Consider the following 20,622-nt stretch of genomic DNA (forward strand, 5'->3'; position numbering starts at 1 on the left):
TCCCCCAGCACTCGCCCACAGAACACAGGGGCCAGATCTTCCATGACGGATCCGAGTCTGGGACCAGGCAGAAAATGGACTCAGGTATTCACTATACCCGCTCCAGAGACCTGCAACATGTGACCAGGGCCACCCCCTCAGCTTACTGTCAGGGGAAAAGATTTGCCAGGCAGCCCCTTCAAAGGCGTGGCCTCCCCGTCACCTGCACCTTCTGTAACCCTGGGCCTGTGAGGCAGAAGGGGGCCGCCCTGCAGTGCCAAGGCCATGACCCAGCAGGCAGGACTCTGCACCTTTGTGCACAGCCTCTTCGAGGTTCAACATCTTGAGCTTTCTTCCTGAAAAAGGAAGCCGTTTCTCAACATATTGCTACACACGGAGACTGAGAAACACAAACCGAGAGGCGAATAGGGCACTGGCCCCAAGGGAGGAGAATGAAGCGGGGAAGGGCTGGTATGGGCCAGTCTGCCTGAGGTAACCAGCCAAAGGGACAAGGAAACGCCCAGCACAAACTTGTCCGTCCCGACATTGTTTACAAGAGGGACACAGTGCAAACAACCCAAAGACCCAACAATGGAAGCACAGCTAAGGAGGTGATGGTAAAACCACTTACTAAACTATGACAGAGCCACTGAGAAGGTTTTCAAAAACATAGGAAGTTTTTTGTGTTATTTTACTAAGCGACAGGCAGGACAAAAAAATCTACATGATGGATGGCAAGAACTACGTAAGCAAAACCTCGCACACAAAGTCTTTGCCTGGAAAACACAACTGAAAGAAAACACAGCAAAAATGTCATCTGTGAATGGGCTGATCTGAGTGGGAAGGCTATAGGTAATTATTTTCTTCCTTCTACTTTTCTGTGTTTTCCAAATGTTCTCTAATTACTGCGTACTGATTTTATAAGGCTCTGAATGGGAATAATACATTTTAAAATGTCACAAGAGGAAAAGGGAGGGTGCTGGTGCTTCTCTTCTAGCAAAGGGAGAAAGGTCCAGGAGCCCACGGTAGACGTACTATTTGGAGCCGATCCCTGCTCAGGCCGCCATGCCCAGCCTCACCACTAAGGTCGGCTTTGCTGGTTACTCCATCTGCCCTGCTGGGTCTTTTTTTTTTTTTTCTTTTGAGACAGGGTCTCACTCTGTTGCTTAGGCTGGAGTGCGGTGGTGTAATCACGGCTCAGTGTAGCCTCGACCTCCCAGGCTCAAACGATCCTCCCACCGCAGACTCCTGAGTACCCGGGACCACTGCCACACACAACTACACCCAACTAATTTTTGTATTTTTTGTACAGACAGGGTTTCACCATGTTGCCCAGGCTGGTCTCAAACTCCTGGGCTCCAGCGATCCACCCACATCAGCCACCCAAAGTGCTGGGACTGTGCCCAGCCCCTGCTGGGTCTTTAGATGGAGCAAAACCTCACTGATTCCAAAGGCAAAGATGCGGAAAGGAAGAGAGCAATTTCATAAGGTGGCATTAAACTCATTTTGCTGACGGGTGTGGGATGGGTTGGTTGGTTTGTTAAGAACAGTGTGTGTCTATCTATCCATTCAAGAGTATCGAGTACCCACTAGTTACCCAGTATGGTGCCAAGGCCCTGCAAACAACACAGAAATGAATGACCCATCTCCTACCCTAAAGACCTCAGATTCAAGTGGGGGCCAAAGATATCAAGTTGCAATGCAAAAGTGTCTTTGACAAGGGTTTTCAGATACACACAGGCTGTGAGAATTCAGATATGAAAGTTAAAGCTTCCAGCTTCAGAGAAAAGACGGGTGTTGGGAAAGAGTTCATGGAAAAGATGAGCTTTGAATTGGGTCTTGAAGAATGACTGGGGTTGCACAAAGAAGTCAGTTAAACAGGCCAAGGAAATATACATGTTTATCTCAAAGGAAAGTTACCTCTGCCGGCAACCATAACAAACCTCCCACCTTAATAATAAGCAAGGAAATACAAAATGGAAACATATGGGCAGATGTTTGGCAACATTGGCAGAGGGACTCCCCAGTGTGGCTGTGGCAGGAGCGTGGCAGGAGCATGGCAGGAGCGTGGAGCGGCATCGCCCCCCTGGAGGGCAGCAGAGAAACAGGATGATGCAACAGAAGCCTCACCAGGCGGCCCTCACCCCTTGAGCCAGACTCCACTTCTAGGAATTTATCCTAAAGAAACAATTAAGTGTAAGCATAAGCCTATTCACGGAAGTGTAACTTAAAATAGCCAAACATGGGGAAGTAGGTAACTACATTCTGGTGTGTCAATCACAGAACACTATGAGGCAACTTTTTTTTTTTAAGTCCCTTTTAACAGTGTACTTAATCATATGAGGCAATGCCCATAATCTTCTAGAAAGTTAACAACTCAAGGTAAGAAAACTACATTTGCAGTATGATCTTCACATATCTTTTTTATTTTAATTTAAGGCATTAATTTTCTTTTTTCAACTTTGAGGTCAATTTCTATTTTTATAGCAAAATTAACATCTCAAAATGTAAACACTGGAAAGTTTTATTATTTACTTTTTTGTATTTTTAAAGAACGGGTGTCATTTTTATAATCATAAAATGTTATCCAAACTGAAAGAATAATAAATGGAGTTTTTTTTTCCAATAGGTTTTTGGGGAACAGGTGGTGTAAGTTTTGTTTTGGGATTTTTGTGGTTTTTTTCCCAGTAGAGACAGGGTCTCTCTTGTCACCCAGGGTGAAGTGCAGTGGCATGACCGTAGCTCACTGCAACCTCACACTCCCAGGCTCAAGCAATCCTCCCACCTCAGCCTCCTGAGTAGCTGGGGTTACAGGTGAACACCACTATACCCAGCTAACTTTTTTTATTTTAATTTTTGTAGAGGCAGAGTCTCACCATCTTGCCCAGGCTGGTCTCAAGCTCCTGGGCTCAAGAGATCCTCCTTTCTCAGCCTCCCAAAGCACTGGGATTACAGACGTGAGCCACTGTGCCTGGCCCAGAAATGGAGTTTCAATAGGAAGAGAAGAGGACATCCTCAGCTTAAAAACACAGCAGGAGCCAGAAGTGAAGAAGTACAGGTCTCTCCTGGGAAGGAGAAAGAACTGAACATCATGATTAGACAGAGCTGGGCTCACATACTGGATCCACTCTTTTCTAGCGGTGTGACCTTTAACAAATTACTGATCCATTCCTGAGCTTCAGTTTCTTGCAAAGACCAAATGTGTTAAAGACTAAACGTGTTAACTTGGCCAGGCACAGTGGTTCACGCCCGTAATCCCAGCACTTTGGGAGGTTGAGGTGGGCAAATCACCTGAGGTCAGGAGTTTGAGACCAGCCTGGCCAACATGGTGACACCCTCTCTCTACTAAAAATACAAAAATTAGCCAGGCATGGTGGCACGCACCTGTAATCCCAGCTACTCAGGAGGCTAAGGAACAAGAATCGCTTGAACCCCAGTAGGCAGAGGTCGCGGTGAGCCGTGATGGCACCACTGCACTCCAGCCTCGGCAACAGAGTGAGACTTCATCTCAAAAATAATAAAAAACAAAATAAATGCATTAACTTACACAGAATACCTACTCAATACACTAATTAGGTCATAGCCTTTTCTACTGACCAATAAAACAAATTCCATCCTGGATGACCCACAAGAGGTAGGGATGTTCATTTATGAGACACATAATCAATGTAATAACAGCATTTGGGGAGAGCAAAGAATTACTACATTAAAGACATCGTACAAAGCCTCCCAATTTCAGAAATATTAAACTATGAAATATATCCTAAAATCAAGAAACTATGAAAATTTGTGTCTTCTAAAGATACTGCTGACCAGGATAAAACATTTGGTGAAAGCCCAAGATATTACTGTTTTTCTCATGATTCTTATACAGTCTGATTTGTGCCCCAAACAAGAAGTCAGGCCGGGCATGGCTCACGCCTGTAATCCCAGCACTTTGCGAGGCCAAGGTGGGTGGATCACTTGAGGTCAGGAGTTCAAGGCCAGCCTGGCCAACATGGTGAAACCCCATCTCTACTAAAATACAAAAATTAGCCAGGCTTGGTGGCTGGTGCCTGTAGTCCCAGCTACTCGGGAGGCTGAGGCAGGAGAATCGCTTTAACCCAGGAGGCAGAGGTTGCAGTGAGCCAAGATCACGCCATTGCACTCTAGCCTAGGTGACAGAGCAAGACTTTGTCTCAAAAAAGAAAAAAAAAAGGGGGGGGGGGGGCGGGCGTGCCACTGCAGTGTCTCCTTTTGTTATCCAAGCTGGAGTGCAGTGGTGCAAACATGGCTCACTGTAGCCTTGACCTCTTGGGCTTAAGCAGTCCTCCTACCTCAGCTTCCCAAGTAGCTGGGGATTACAGGATAGCTGGCGGCCAGGGGAAATATAGTGGAAAATGCAAAACAATGAAATTATAAAACCTGCCAAATACTTCTCAGAACTAGAAAAGAGTACCCTGCTGGTTTTAGTAGAAAAGTACAAATATGTGCTGGAATGTAAGAAAAGTGATGTGTGAACTATTGCCCTTAAGCAATCAATGTACCTGCAGGCGCTGACCCACGAATGCAACTCTCAGCCGAGCTGTCCCTGCCGGATTTCAAACAGCTGAAGAAGGGCTGGGAGAACATCAAGGCTTGGACTAAAACAATTATGGCCCATGAAAGGAGAGAGAAGGTGAAAGGGAGCGTCAGCCCCCTCCTGAGTAACCAAGTCCTAGGGAAGGAGATCACCAGCATGCTGCTGGAGCAGCTCTACTTCCTGCAGAGCACTCCTTCCACCCCTCCCCCCGGAGGAGGAGCCCAAATACCACGCCACGGCCCAAGAATCATTTGCTGTTTCAAATAGAGAACTGTGCGATGATGAGAAAGAGTTCATACGTTTTCCAACACGTGAGAGGACCTCTCAACCTGAACCCTCGTGTTCAGCTGTCAGAATAACAGCCAATAAAAACTACAGGAGCAAAATCTCTCAGGAAGGTGCTTTAAAAAAGATGCATGAGGACTGAACATGATCAACAAATGTCCATCTTACAATTGCAACTGATACAAATGAATGAGGTGCATTGTGGCCAAAATCCAGCAGACAGAGCGAGAGTTTGAGATGGCAGAGGAGGAACACAGGATAAAAATGAAGTTCTCAATAAAGAGAAGATGTATTGGGAAAAAAAACTACAAACTTTTACCAAGGAATGGCCTGCTTCCTCATTTAACCGGCCCTTTCCCAATTCACCCTAAGACTTTGGGGGTGGCTCTCTTGTAATTAATTGTGTTGGCAAAGAATGTCTGGAACATGGACTTGCGGTCAGTAACCTGTAACAGAGCGACAACTAGGAAAATTTGAGTGGTAGTAGTCACTAACTTAAGAATTCCTTCAGGGAAACAGCTGCACCCTTTGTACCCCTTAAGTGGCAAAGAAGCTGTTACAGTCTTCTGAAAATTATCACCATGAGTGCTATAATTCTGAATGTAATGTCTCTTAATTAGAATTCATACAAGAACCATGAGAGAGAGAGAGAAAGAAAAAGAAAGAAAGAGAGAGAGAGAGAGAAAGAAAAGAAAAGAAAAGAAAAGAAAAGAAAAGAAAAGAAAAGAAAAGAAAAGAAAAGTTAGTTGCAGTTACCGAACAGATCTGGATGCCATAGGGGCAAGGCCCCACCTTCCACGCAAAGTGTTCCAAATTGGAAAGGGCTGTTTTCATTCTCCCTATAGCACACCGGTATTTCTCCAGTTTGATGTTTAGGGAGAAGATTTACGCAAATGTCTGAAGGGCAAATCTTGCTAGACTACCCGGGGTGTCCTTGGCCCCAACTACCTCATCCTCTTTCAGATGAAGAAGGCACCAGGAACACCAAGGTCAGCTGCCTGAAGATTAAGCAGCTGCAACCTGGAAAAGTTTAAGGTTTAGAGAGAACCTTTGGAAACCTTTGGAACCTTCGGGAAAAAATGCAAACTCAGTGACCAAACTGTAAGGGGTGGAGAGCTGTATCCTCTCCTAAATGCCAGGCTTTGGGAAACTCAAGATAAGCCTTCAGAGGAGACCCAGAAGGCTCAGCTCATTCCAGTACTACATATAATCAGCATTTAATCCTTACCATGGTTCTTAGCCATGTGTCAGGCCCTGTTCCAAGCACATTACATGCGGTAACTCATTTATTCTCTCCAACGAAACTGATGCACAGAGGCAACTTGCCCAAAGCCAGAGCCAGAACCAACCCATGCAGTGCCTTTGTGCAAGGTGAAAGAGTGCATCCCATCCTCTGCACAGACACAGCACAGACCCACAAAAGGCATATTCCTGGCAATAGGGGCAGTCTGGATTTAAGGAACCCTTCACCCCCTTGTGCAGTGCACAACCTGCTTGACTGTATACAGCCCTGTCCAAGTTCACACAGTAAGTAAGAGGCGGAGCTGGAATCTGAACCCAGGCCACCTGGCTCCCAGGTCTGCTACCAAGTAACAAGCAGGCACAGTTTCATATTAAATAAGTGGCCTGCAAATTAATGCAACTCAAAATATACAGAAGGACTGATGCGGGTGACTGAGAGCACAATTCTGTGTGTCTAGAATGATCACATTTTCAGTAATGATGAGACAATGCTCTGACATTTACAACTTCATGGGCATAAGATTTTTTCTTTCTTACCATTTCTAATGGGAATATTTCTAAAATGTGCCCACCCTTTTCCAACTTACAGCATAATGTAATATAACCCTGCTTGAACTCCACACCACCACTGCCACTCCAGGAACCCAGAGCCCCCTCCCTGCCTTTTCCTGCCGCTCTGCCTGCAGCCTTCTAATCCTGGGTAATCTCTTTTTCTCTGCTCCTATAATTGCTACGGGAGAAAACTCAATGTGCAGGTGGGTTGGGGACATCCAAAGTTTTAGGTTTTGACCTACTTCCTCTGGCTTAGCAGCTCTTTGATTTGATCCTATCTAATTCCTTGCTCTTCCCCAATTCCTGGGGCAGCATCTTACCAGTTTCATGCTCTACAAGCCCCTTTGCAGAGATACTGGAGGCCACCGGCCTGTACTTGCTGGATTTGCCTATCCTCACCTCCCATCAATACCTCCCTCCTTGGGAAGGGGATGAGGAGGGGAGATCTAGCTGTCCTTCAGCCTCCAAACCTGCATTCAAATCTTTCTGGCCTTAATAAATACTTTCTCTTCAGCTCCCCCTTCTCTCTCTCATTCCCTTCAAGTTCAAAGATCTTGACACATTTCCTCAGCTGTTCAATATTACTCCTCCATTGATCTTAGTCTCTCTACTCCACCAAAACTGCTCTTGCAGAAGCCCCCAGAGTCCGTGTTCTCACTCCCACCCTCATCCTGCTTGACCTCACTGGGGCATCTGGCCAAGTGGTCTCTCCTCCCAGACATGCCCACCCCTAGCTTCCCAGTTCTCCTACCTTTCTGACAACTCAGCAGCCTCCTTCCCAGGACTCCCACAATCACCTACATGCTTATGCCTCCCAATTTAGAAAACTCTGAACCCCACTCCTCTCATAAGCTCCAGCCCCAATCTAACCCCCAAATGGATGGCCAGCCTGCATGGGCCAGAGGTACCCAAACTCACTATCTCATCTTTCATCATCTAGTGGTGGCCTCCCACTTTCCACTCTCCTTTCTTCCTAACAGAATGCTGAGGTTTTAGCTGGCCCGTTTCCATCCTTCCTTGCAGGCAGGTGTAGCTGTGTGACTAATACCTGGCCAATGACACATAAATGGAACTGCCACATGGTAATTTCAAAAGGAATATATACACGACACATCCTTCTCCAGTTCATTCATCCTGCTCCCTGGAAAGCTGATGTGAAAGCTGGAGCTCCAGCAGCCATCTAGGAACATAAGGACAAGGAATGGCAGACGGGTGAGCTGGAAGGTTCCTGAGTTCCTAATGACTTTGTGGACCCACCACATCGACATTGGGTTACCTACATCCAGACTTCTTTTATGTGTGAGAAAAATTAACTTGCCTGAGTTACTGTTATTTGAACTCTATTTTATCTAATATCCCCTCCAAACTGGTCATGTCTTGCAAGACAAGGAACTTGGTCAATAACATCAACATTCACTATCTGGAAGCCTCCAGCTGTTTATTTGCCAACTTTCCCCATTAGACTGTGAGCAACTTGATGGCAGCAACATGTCTCTCACTTTCTAAATAATTCAAACACACAAAAATGGTATCTTTCCTTTTTTTTTTTTTTAACCTTACAGAAATGGTATCATTACTACAGATATTCTGCAACCTTTCTACCAACGTTTTTCTTAAATGTAGTCGGGCTGATTCATGTAAGTCAGATGGAACTGGTGAAAAGTACTACACTGTGTAAACCGTCATTTATTGATATATTTCCTGGCTAATAGGCTTTTAGTTTCCTTCTAGTTTTTCATCATCACCAAAAATGCTACAATGTACATCTATTTCTCCTTGAGCACTTGCATGCTAGTTTTTCCAGTACAGACAATAGAAGTAAAATTTTTGGCTATAGGGTATGTGTATCCCTAACTTCACCACATCTAGTCAAGTTCTCTTGAGAGTAGTTGTACCAATTTACACTCCCCAGGGCCCTGTGTGAGAGAGGAGGCCCCTCCCCATGCTGTATTTCTAAACTGCCAGTTTCTACCTAACATGATGGTAGCAGGATCCTTTTTTTCTTTCTTAGTACCCTGAACTAGCTACAGCAGAAACACAGGAATCCCCTGAGCTACTCTCCCCAAAATGTTGTCTGGCTGCTGCCTGAGGACAGGCCACCCTGCAAAAAGCAACCTAGCTGGGCAGCCAGCATTCAGAGTGGTGCACCCATTGCTTTCTATCTATGGTGTCTCCTCTTGCAAGACAGAGACTTTCCCTCATTGCAAACTTGCTGGGGGGTTGGTGGATTAGTCCTCTGCATTCACCACCCCTCAAATTATTTCATATCCAGCCTACTCACTCAAGCCCTCTCCAATACCAACCAGAAAAGGACAATGTGAAGGTGTTTGTCCCACCACAAAGCCCTCCCACTTTTCCCTGGAGCTCTCAGGCAGGCTGCTGAAAAGAACATCTCATCTCTGCTGGAAAGAAACACCTCATCTGTGGTGGTGGCTCATGAGCATCTCCTGATAAAGGAAAATCCCAGGCAGAGAGAGGGACCAAGTTGTTTATTTCCAAACACAAGCCAGATTCCAGCTGTGACATGTATACTGGATCTGCTCACTGCAAAGGCGAGCTGGGCGGGAGGGCCACGGGGAGCAGGGGCCAAAGCTGTGTGGAGGATTGCGTAGTTGTTTAGTTTCAGGTAAGCCAGTATTCCTAGGATCAAGTTCATAGCCCCTTCTCAGTCCTGTTTTTCCTGACTCTGCCTGTCTATGGATTTTTCATGTGAACTTGCCCTAAGTGCAAAGGGTAGTTGCCTTGACCCACTTAACCCAGGGGCTCAGAGAGACACTCCACCGGGCTCAAGGCTGGGGTCTGGTATCCACCTTTCCACTCCACAACATTTATTGAAAGCTTGCTCTGGCCAGGTACCAGTGTATAAGAATGGCTGTAACAAAAACCCAGCCATTATCCAGAACTTGCCCTCTGAGAACTCATGGCCTAGAAAATAAATACTTGTGATGTCATGTGAAAAGATGCGATGGTAAATATGTGCAAGAGAAAGGAAAGAACAGAGAAAGTAAACCTAACTAAGCCTGGTCTCCCTAGCAGCATGGGTGATGAGCAGACATTTTTATCATCAACATCATAATTCCAACTGCCTGCCTTTCCCATAGCCATGAGAGTGTGGATTAACAGGGCAACAGGCGGTGCTTTGGGGCTCAGACGTCAGGAGACCTGGTTCTAACCCACCTGCCTCCATCAGAGTAGCCCTTGCAGGCCAGGTGTGGTGGCTCACGCCTGCAATCCCCACGCTTTGAGAGCCTAAGGCAGGTGGATCACTTGAGCCTAGGGAGTTTGAGACCAGCCTGGGCAACACAGTGAGACCCCATCTCTACAAAAAAATTCGAAAACTAGCCAGGCGTGGTGGCTCATGTCTGTGATCCTAGCTACTCAAGAGGCTGAGACAAGAGGCTTGCCTGAGCCCGGGAAGTCAGGGCTCCAGTGAGCTACTGCACTCCAACGTGGGCAATGGAGCTAGACCCTGTGATCCTAGCTACTCAAGACGCTGAGGCAAGAGGCTTGCCTGAGCCCAGGAAGTCGGGGCTCCAGTGAGTTACTGCACTCCAACCTGGGCAATGGAGCTAGACCCTGTTTCAAAAAAAAAAAAAAAAAAAAGGAATGGCCTTTGTCAACTCACTGTCTTCATGGGTAAACTGAAGGGTGGAACAAGCAACTCCTGAGCAGTCCTTTCAGCTTGGGTATCCTAACCAGGGGCTTTCCACCCTCCCTGTGTATCAGAATCACTTGGAGCGGGTATACATATAGAGATGCCTGGGCCAATTCCCACCCCAGAGGTACTAAGTCAGCTGGCCCAGGGCTGTGCTCCTGATATGGATGTGTTTTAAAAGCACCCATGATTCAAACATGAGGACAGGGTTCAGAACCACGGTGCTGAACAAACTTCCTGCTGGCAGCCACCAGTGCTTGAGGACCGGGTCCCATTCCACAGACTGCCCAAGGCAGGAAGCGAACCCAAGGCCAAACAGCCCATAGTGCCTGCTGTCTGCTCACAGGGATACAATGATTTCAGGAAGATTCCAGTTAGGCCAACTGGCAAACAGGGAATCACACGTCTCCCGCATCCTCCAGCTACCTGCTTTCAGCCCCTTTTGGCCACTGGGACAAATGGGTAAGGGGGAAGGCAGCACCCCTCCAATCCACTGGCAGGGGGCCACCCCACCCTCGGGAAAAGGAGGCCAGTGAGAGTTGGAGGCAGCGGGGCCTGGGAAACCTGGGCGGGCACAGCCTGGCCTCCCTGCCTGTGAGTCAGCCCCTGAGAGGCCTCGTCCGGACAAAGGGGCAGAAGAACAAAGCTCCACCGTGCCCGTTCTGCACGGAAAAGCCAGCAGAGACAAGGAGACTTCAGGGCTGGTGGCACGATTAGCATTTTATTTATTTATTTAATTTTCATTTTATCTAACAAATGCCTTGGGGACACAACACTTATTATGCGCACCAAGCAGAGTTTCTGAGCCCTTTCTAAACATTAAGCTTTAGAAGATTAAGCTTTCCAGAGTTAAAGTCCAGGGAGGGGAAAAAATTAATTCTCCCCCTCCACAGGCACATAAATTTACCTTTGCATTTGCTACTGTCTGGCCTATAACATACAGAAACCACTTGGATCTAGGAATGTGTCCCAAGGTGTGACTTAAATCCCTTTGGTGCCCTTTGTAGAAGGCCATCTTCTGCAGGAATGGAAATTTTCTCATGGCAAGGTGGAAAGAATTTGGAAGTTAAACTCCATTTGCTACATGAACTTGGACAAGTTTCAGAAACTCTCCGAAACTCATTTTGGTGTCTGTCAAATGGGAACAGTGTAGCCTATTTCAGAGGTGTTATGGAGTGAAATGAAATAATTCATTCGGTATAAAGGGTGCAACAAAGGGCCTGACATCAGCTACAGGTTTATTCCCTTCTCCCATCTGCAAAGCACCACCTCTGCCATTTACAGAGACTCTGCTGCACCGAGTACCCATGGTCTAACAGCAGCCCTGCCAGGTTCAGTATTACTATCCCCACTCCCGGCTGGGGAAACAGTTTTACTGTCCCCACTCCCAGCTGGGCTGGATGAAGAGCTCCTCCCAAAGCTCACAGCTCTCAGGTGGTGGGGCCCACATTCAAAGCCTGTGCCATGGACCAGGGACTTTCCTTTGGTCTTAGACTCTAGGTCCCTCACCACAACCCGTCCCAATTTGGAGCCTAAATAATCATACAGCTCAGTAGAGCTCCTTGCTTTTTGTTTGGTTTTAACAGTGGCAGAAATCCCCCACAAATCTGGCAGCTCTAAACACTCACATTGCAGGCCCCACAAGCAAGCACCCAAGGCTGGGCTGTGCAGAGAACGGGGACAGCTGGGGTCCCGGGACTGACAGAGTGGCACTGATTGACCATCACCACTCAGGCTGCCCATTCTTGGCATCAAACGCACCATGGCCAGGTCAGAGAAGAAACTATGCCGACATGATAGAATCACTAAATGCCTGGGGTTGAAGGGGACTCCTTTCCTCAGCTGTAACACGGGTGTGGGGAGGAGTATTGCTGAACTAAACAATCCTGGAGGGATTTCCTGTCCTCCCACCCCTGGGAGCCCTAAGGGAGCAGTTGATTCAACCTCCATGTGGCCCCACACTTGAGCCACAGGGCAGGCCCTGACCTGCAACTGGAGAGTGGGTGCCCAAGACAATTTTAACAAAACAAAACCTCATTTCTGAGGCCTCAGAATTCCTTTCTGCAGGGAACCACACCCAGGGCTTCCAGGCGCTGACCACCACAAGCCATTATTTAGGGCAGCCTCTGTTCAGGTATTACTCCTCCCACTGTCACCATTACCTACCAGCGGCCTTACACTGCCCAGAAGTGAGTTCTGCAGCCCAGGGCATGGTGAGAGGAACCAGGGCTTCAGGATCAAGCAAGCCTGCAGCAAGCGCAGCCCTGCCACTCTTCTAGGCAATGTGACCCTAGACACATCACCCAACACCTGAGCGGTCACTTCCTCACAGCTACTGTGCTATGCAGGGCTAATGATGCACACATCCTACTCCAGGAACCAGCCAGTGCAGGCCACAACAAATGCCAGTTCCCTGGAGGGCTCTTTCCCTGTCTTTTTCCCACCACGGCACAATGGAGGGATATGGAACATTTCCAGCACTATGAAGGCTATGCCTTTGGTGGAGAGGGAGGAGGGTCTAGGGAGTGTCCATCATTTATCCTCTCCTTTGAGCATCGCAGCCTTAAGCTTTCCCGACTCCTGCCAACACAGTGCTTGCTCCTACCTCCACTTTCCCACAGAACTTGTCAGCACAGAACATCAATTATCAACATAGATGTCCACTGACCCAGATTGCAAGAGCCTGGCAAGGTCAGGCTCTGAGCTCCCCGACACAGTGCCTTGTAGAGAGGCGGCACTCAGATGATGGATGGGCACTGGGTGGGCAGGCAGACAGCAAACACCAGAGTTAACAGAAACCAATTCTATGCTTTTCAGGGGGTGAGCTACACTTTCCAAAAGAAAGGACGGAAAGAAAACTATAGGATGCTTTCGAAATACATACCTTCTGCCTTTTTCTTTAAGAATATTAAGGTTCGCCAAATTTCACAAGTGCAGCTACTCCACCCAGTATTAAGTGGATTGAGAAATGAAAAGGTGTAGCTATTGCTTCTTTACTGCTAAGCTAATCCATCCAAGCTGTTTCACACCTCTGGGGCCTTGTTTACAGGCTCTCTCCACCTAGAATGCCCTGCTCCCTACAAAGCCTTTGCCAGCTCCCCCCTTGCCAACTCCCTCCTTCAGACTCCTTTTGGGGACAGGATAGATTTCAATGAGAGCATCTCTAACAGCCTACTGCATGAATTGGTTTTTTAAGTCTTCACTCACTGAGACAGATGCTGTCTGAAACTAGAAGGTCCTCCTATTTATTTCTGTATCAAGAGCATCTGGCCTCATGTGGTGGCATACAGCAGGTCCTCAATAATGACCAAATGAATAAATAGCTTGAATCGTGTTACTGCTTTAGCTTACAATCATTCTTCCTCCATTCTTGCCTATATCTGAAATCATCCCAGGTCCCCAAATCTTCCACTTACAATCCAAGCTTACAGCCCCCACAATTACATAACATAGGGACCCAACTGCAATGCACTCCATCCCTCAGTTAGAAAAAAGCAAGTCTTACAATACAGAAGTGGGCCAAGGGTGGATTCTCTGAGCTCACCCAGGAAAACCAATCTACCTTCAATCCTCAGTGGTCTCTTCCAACTCCAGGTTGAAATCCATTTGATGAAATGCTACACAGGAGTGGTACTCAATAACACTCATAGTTTATCGTCCAATGAAAATGAAAGAATTATTATCAGCTAGGTGCAGTGGCCGAAGCCTGTAATCCCAGCATTTTGGGAGGCCAAGGTGGGCGGATTGCTTGAGCTCAGAATCAGGAGTTCGAGACCAGCCTGGGCAACATGGCAAAACCCCATCTCTACTAAAAGTATAAAATTAGCCAGGCATGGTGGTGTGCACTTGAGCCCAGGGGGTGGATGTTGCAGTGAGCCGAGATCACGCCACTGCCCTCCAGCCTGGGCCATAGAGTGAGTGAGACTCTGGCTCAAAAAAAATAAAAAGAAAATAAAAAGAAAAAGAGTTATTAAAGACCTGGAATCAATAGAAACAAGTGTCTGGGTTAAGATAAGGGGTTGTGGAGCACAAGGTTCTTATTATGTAGATGAAGTCTCATAGGTAGCCACCCTTAAAGGCAATAGACGGCAAATGTTTCCCATTCAGACCTTTAAAAGATCTCAGTTAATCTTTTCAGGATCAGAAAATTACCTAGAAAGGGAAGGGGATTCTCTACAGAATGTAAATTTCTCCCACAAGAGACAGCTTTGCAGGGCCATTTCAAAATATATCAAAGAAATCTATTTTAGGATAAAATACTTTTGTTTTTGTTTCTTTCTTTCAGGGCCTGCTATCTGTCATGTGATAAGATGTTATACTAGAGTCAGGTTGGAATTTGGTATCTCATTGCCACAAAGGGTCTCTTTTGTATTAAGATCTCTGTTTTAATGTTTAGACTAGTCATTATGTCTCACGAAAATGTATAAAACCAAGCTGTAACCCAACCACCTTGGGCACATGTTCTCAGGACCTCCTGAAGCTGTCATGGGTCATGGTCTTCACATTTGGCTCAGAATGTATCTCTTTAAATATTAAAAAAGAAAGAAAATAAAAAATGAAAGCAGGCTATAGAGCAAAAAGTACAGGATGATCTCAGCTTTGAAAAGTTCTCTCTATATACACATTTTTAAGAGTGTTTCAATTTTCTTTTATGCTTTTCAAATTTTCTACAAGGAACATATATTACTCTTGTAATCAGATATGAAAATGATGGAAGGAAGAAAGGATGAAAGGGGGAGGAGGAGGAGGGGGAGGGAGACTCTACTCTGCACTATCACAGAAAGGGAGCGAGGACAAAGGCACATGAAGACGTCTGTTCCAACAATGGATTGATCTCTCTCATCAGGTAAATATGGCTCACATTGGCCTCTGTCCAAACACCCTCCCAGGGTGGCCCAATCCCACATCAGTGTTAATCTGTGATTAACACACCCCATCTGTGATAATGATGATAATATTAATGATAATAGCTTTTTTGAGCATTTACTACATGCTAGGCACTATTCCATTTAACTCATCCTCATTTCTTACAATGACCATAAGGCAATCATTACGATTGCTCTTTCACAGATGAGAAAACAGACAGAGATCAGGTAACTAGCCCAATGTCACACAACTACCTTTTCTCGATTTTCTCCTTTGGCAACTTCCTGGATGTGATAGGTCTCTTAGTTAGATAAAACCAGGTTTTCTAGAGGTTGTGCTTATAAAATGGGGGCTGCATTCACAAAGACAGATGAGGTCAGGAGGAAGCTATGTTGAATGGTGATGAGAAAATTAGCATTAAGTCAGCCATGGAGAGCCAATTGTTAAATAGTGCCTTGACTGGAGAAGATTTCAAACTCCTTCCCTTAACAAAAAAAAAGGCAAATTCTTTTATCTGATAGGCCAGAAGAGATCAGAGCTGATAAAACAGACTAAGCCTGCTCATGAAAGCCCTACCTAACCTAGAGGAGAGTCAATGGTTTCCCCCAGAGCCTCCTTCCTCAATCCACATTTCTACCATGTTGGGTTCTCTGGTTTCTCCCATCCATAGATTATAGTAAAGCAGAACATTTTTAAGGTGAAAAGAACCAGGTTTCCAGAGGTAAATGCACAGAGGCCACAAGACCTGACAGCAATAATGGAATAAATGAAAAAAAAAAAAAAAAAACCACAAAGCAGACCCAAGATTTAAAAAGGATAATTTTCTGGGACCATTATATGAGAGGCAAAGTGGCCGTTCAAACCACACCTCAGTAGAGCCTACTGAGACTCCCAGCCACACCGAAAAAGTCATTAAGTTGTTTAGAAGAAAATGTGTCTTCTTAAACTACAGTCATGCGGCGTGTAACAACAGAAATACGTTCTGAGAAACATGTCCTTAGGTGATTTTGGCTTTGTGTGAACATCAGAGTAATGAGTATGGTAGGCAACTGTAATACATTTGTAAGACAAATCTAAACATATCAGAACACAGAAAAGGTACAGCAAAAATACAGTACTATAATCTTATGGGATTACTGTCATACACGTGGTCTGTTGTTGACAATGCGGCACATGACTGCAATTAAAATGATTAAAAAACATTTTAGTGCTTACAAGAATGTTTCAGTTACTGAATATAAATTCGCTTTCTATGAAACAGCTTGTTTCCTATCTATTTTATCCAGTGAATCATGGCACCTGCTGTTAGCTGCCTCCCCATGTCCATCCTCCTTTTCCTTCCTTAACCTCGGGAATCCCTGATTTTGTTCAAATAACAATGTGCTCAGCTCCCAGCCACCCTGACAACCAGTGGTTGCCATGTGATCCAGTTCTAACCAGTGAAATGTAAGGGAAAGCCTATTGCTTGGTACTTCCAGAAAGTTAGTTTTCCTCATTAAAATGGATAAGAGGCAGTTGACAAAAGCCACCTTCCTACCTGAAATGCAAATGTGAAACCTGGAGATATAGCAGCCATCTTGGGAGTATGAGGCTTTGTGCTGAAGATGATAAAGCAAAAAGACAGGAGGCAGCAATGTGGAGCCGTAAGACTGTCAGCCTCTGGGCTTTTTGTTTCATAAGAAAAATAATCCCTTACTTCCAGTGTTACTTTTCTTTTCTTTTCTTTTTTTTTTTTTTTTTGAGATGGAGTTTTGCTCCTGTCGCCCAGGTTGGAGTGCAATGGCACAATCTCACCTCACTGCAACCTCTGCCTCCTGAGTTCAAGGGATTCTCCTGCCTCAGCTTCCTGAGTAGCTGGGATTACAGGCGTACGCCATCACACCCAGCTAGTTTTTTGTATTTTTAATAGAGACGGGGTTTCACCATGTTGGCCAGGCTGGTCTTGAACTCCTGACTTCAGGTGATCCACCTATCTCAGCCCCTCAAAGTGCTGGGATTACAGGCGTGAGCTACTGTCCCCAGCCTTACTTAATTTTCTGAAATATATAGCCAAGCAAACCCTAACTGGCACCTTAATATCAGGTTATAATTCCCCGGTGATAAATATGACTCCTAATATCTTACTGTTTTCCTCCAAGTAGCCTGCAAAGTATTTTCATGTCTTTGGGGTGCCCCAATAAAACACAGGCTGACCGAGTGTTATTTACTGGGAGCTTGCCTAGCTGTTGCAAGTGGCAAATGGCCATTCATTGGTATTGTGTTTTTGCTAAGCTGACTTGCTTTTGAGACTTGGAATTTTGTTAGGAAACAAAAAGTGCTTTATGGCAAAGGCGTTAGCGCCACAATGGGACCTTTCTGCTTTGATTATGAAAACACATTAAGAGCTTAGCTGCACCGCAAGCAGTGGCCTGGAGACTCGGCTGAAGCCTCAGCCTTTCCGACCATTCTCCACTCAATATGCTGGAAGGGCACCAAACCCACTTGGGAGGAAACACTGCAGGCAGACACCAAAGATTAAAGGGGTTGGGCGTTCAGGTCCACTCTGGAGGACCTGTGTGATGAGCAGGCTGTGCCCCAACACAGCCCTACACCCTTCTTCACCAGCCCCCCACACTGGCTACATGCAACTCCCGTATTCTGCCTTGCAGGGGTTAAACATAAGCATCAAGCAAGCTTTACTGCTGTAATTCCTCACAACACCTGGAAAACGATGCGTCCCCAAGAGAAGCTCAGAGACAACCCAAGGGGTATAGACATAGGACAGTAAGCAAAGCTTCCCTGGGGTCCCAGCAGACACACCCTTGCTAAGGTGAGCCACTCTCCCCATCGGCTTACAAGGTTAATATGAAGATGGGATGAGATGCAGTGATGCTACCTCCAGGTACACCCAACACAAGTGTGTGCATGCACATACACAATACAGGCTAACCAAGAGTCATGTCCAACAATGCTCACAGCAGCATTTTTTTTTTATAGAGAAGGAGTCTTGCTATGTTGCCCAGGCTGGTCTTGAACTCCTGGGCTCAGGTGATCCTCCTGCCTCAGACTCCCAAAGTGTCAGGATTACAGACATGAGCCACCGCATCTAGCCCGCAGCATTTTTTAGGAATATCCTCAAAATGTAAACAAACAAAGTGTTCAACAGGAGAATGGATAGAAAAATTGTGCTAATCAGTCAATCGAATAACACACAGCAATGAAAATGAACAAATGACAGCTACATGCAACGAAAATGCACAGATTTCACAACAATGTTGCATGAAAGAAACCAGACACTAAAGAATATATACAGCATGATTATCCTTGTAGGAAGTTCAAAAAACAGGCATAACTAAATTTACAGTGTTTGGGGATTCATATTTTGGGTAAATAATTATTTTAAGAAGCAGGGAGGCAACTTCTACTAAAGTCAAGCTAATGTTGTGCGTGGCAGTAAGAGAAGAGGTTATGATCAGGGAGCCTCCGGGGGCGCTGGCAGGGTTCCTTCTCTTGGACGGTGGTTACAAGGGTACTCACTTTGTGATAATTCACCAAGCTGTACATTTATGTTTTGTGTACTTTTCTGAGTCTGTATAATATTTTACAATATAAACAAAGTAAAAATGAAAAGGAATGATGTCTAGATCCAAACAAACCCAGCCTACCGTAGGTTCTCAATACATCTTTTTGTTTGTTTGGAGACGGAGTCTTGCTCTGTTGCCCAAGCTGGAGTGCAGTGGCGTGATCTCAGCTCACTGCAACCTCCGCCTCCCAGGTTCAAGCAATTCTCTTGCTTCAGCCTCCCAAGTAGCTGGCATTACAAGCGTACGCCACCACATCCAGCTAATTTTTGTTTTTAGTAGAGATGGGGTTTCACTATGTTGGCCAGGCTGGTCTCAAACTCCTGTGACCACAGGTAATCCACCTGCCTCGGCCTCCCAAAGTGCTGGGATTACAGGCGTAAGCCACTGCACCTGGCCATTCTCAATACATCTTGATTGAACCTGAATCCTATGCCACTTTATCACCCCTCCAGGATGCCTGGAATCCTCCTCTTCAGAGAAGAAATGCTCACATTTATGTTCCACTGGAAACTGGCAAGGGTACAGCAATTCATCCTTCCCTGGATGCTTCGAGTATATTCATCTCTGTTTTCCAAGCCAAAATCATAAGCTCCTCTGAAGGAGGAAATGGCTTGGGATATACACATTTTCTCCACAGATTAGTGATGGAAACCTAACCTAGCTCAGAAAGCAACAAAGAAGTCACTACAGGGAGAAAGAGCAGGGAATTTTGCTGGGGTCATCAAAACAAAGGCTAGAGACACATCAGGACCTTGATGAGGGGATAAGGGGTTCAGGATCTGGTCTACTCCAGCCCTGAAGAGTCGGCTCAAGCTAACTTAACATACACATGACTACTATCAATTGCACAAAGCCACTTGGGCTCTGCTATCCTAGAAAGTCCACATCAATCAGAGTATTCTCCCTGATGAGCAAGCTTACACTTAAGCAGATGTTTGTCGGGTGTGCTTATCCTAACACCAAAAACTAGTTTTAAGAATTGCCACGTGTGGCAGGAAGCAAACAAACCTGGATGCTAGCAGCTCATCACACCAACGGTCTCGCCAGTGAGATGGGATGCAGAGGAGTCTGACCCTGAGAGCCCCCTCACCTAGGCAACCCTGCTTGGGCACTGAAAAGGTTTGCCTCAGGAACCACCATTTCCTAAGCTGACCAAGCTGCCTCTAAATCACACATTCTCCCTATGGAGATACCTCAGCCATGGAGCACAGCCCAGCCCTGCCAGCCCAGAAGCATCCCACTCCCACCTCGCCCCAGGTCCTGCAGGAAACTTGGCCCAACGCTCCACAGGCCCCTCCTGAGTGGGGTCTAATTGCTCCAGAGAGCAGGCTGTTTTCTTGTCTTTCTCAGTTCCAGACTCCAAGTGACCAACAATGCTCCCCCTCCCTACCTTCTGGCACTGTTCAGTTTCTTCCCAGCCAAGTACAGACAGCCCTCAATGCGCAGCAGCACCCACCCTCCACACTCTCCCAGCCTTCTACCTCCCCACACTGGTGAGCAAGTGCACCTCCAGAGCACTCAGACTGGAAGAAAGGTAAGAGGCTTCTGGCTCTGAGATGTCATGACAGTCCAGTCAGCTGCCTGCCAGTGTTCCAGCCCCAGCCAGGCGTCCCCACGTTTCTTGGCCTACCTCTTCACAGCCAAACATTCTGCAGGAGCAAGATGCACTAGAATCTCTAGCCAGGAAACTCCTCACCCTTCTCACTTTTTTCCTAAGAAAGAAGTAAACAGCAGAGGAAGTGGACAGAAAAGGTGTTTTTAGAGCTTCTAGACTGTTTTTCCAAGAGCTGTGTGCAGTGTGCACAGGCAGGCTCATCCCCACCTTCTGAGACTCTGTCTTCTCAGATGGGGATAATAGCTTTCTCCCTGCTCTCAAGACAGTTGTGAGAATCAAGGAATGGGGAACATGCTACATGGCT

The 20,622-nt window shown here is 46.2% G+C and overlaps 1 protein-coding gene and 1 pseudogene across 2 annotated transcripts in view; one reads left to right on the forward strand and one right to left on the reverse strand.

Annotated features, from left to right (window-relative positions):
• Positions 1-20,622, reverse strand: part of KSR1 (kinase suppressor of ras 1) — a 168,647-nt gene that overhangs the window by 93,534 nt on the left and 54,491 nt on the right. The window lies entirely within an intron of this gene.
• On the forward strand, positions 572-19,284 carry LOC134729450 (myb/SANT-like DNA-binding domain-containing protein 3; annotated as a pseudogene).

Source organism: Pan paniscus, chromosome 19, assembly GCF_029289425.2.
Source record: "Pan paniscus chromosome 19, NHGRI_mPanPan1-v2.0_pri, whole genome shotgun sequence".
NCBI lineage: Eukaryota > Metazoa > Chordata > Mammalia > Primates > Hominidae > Pan > Pan paniscus.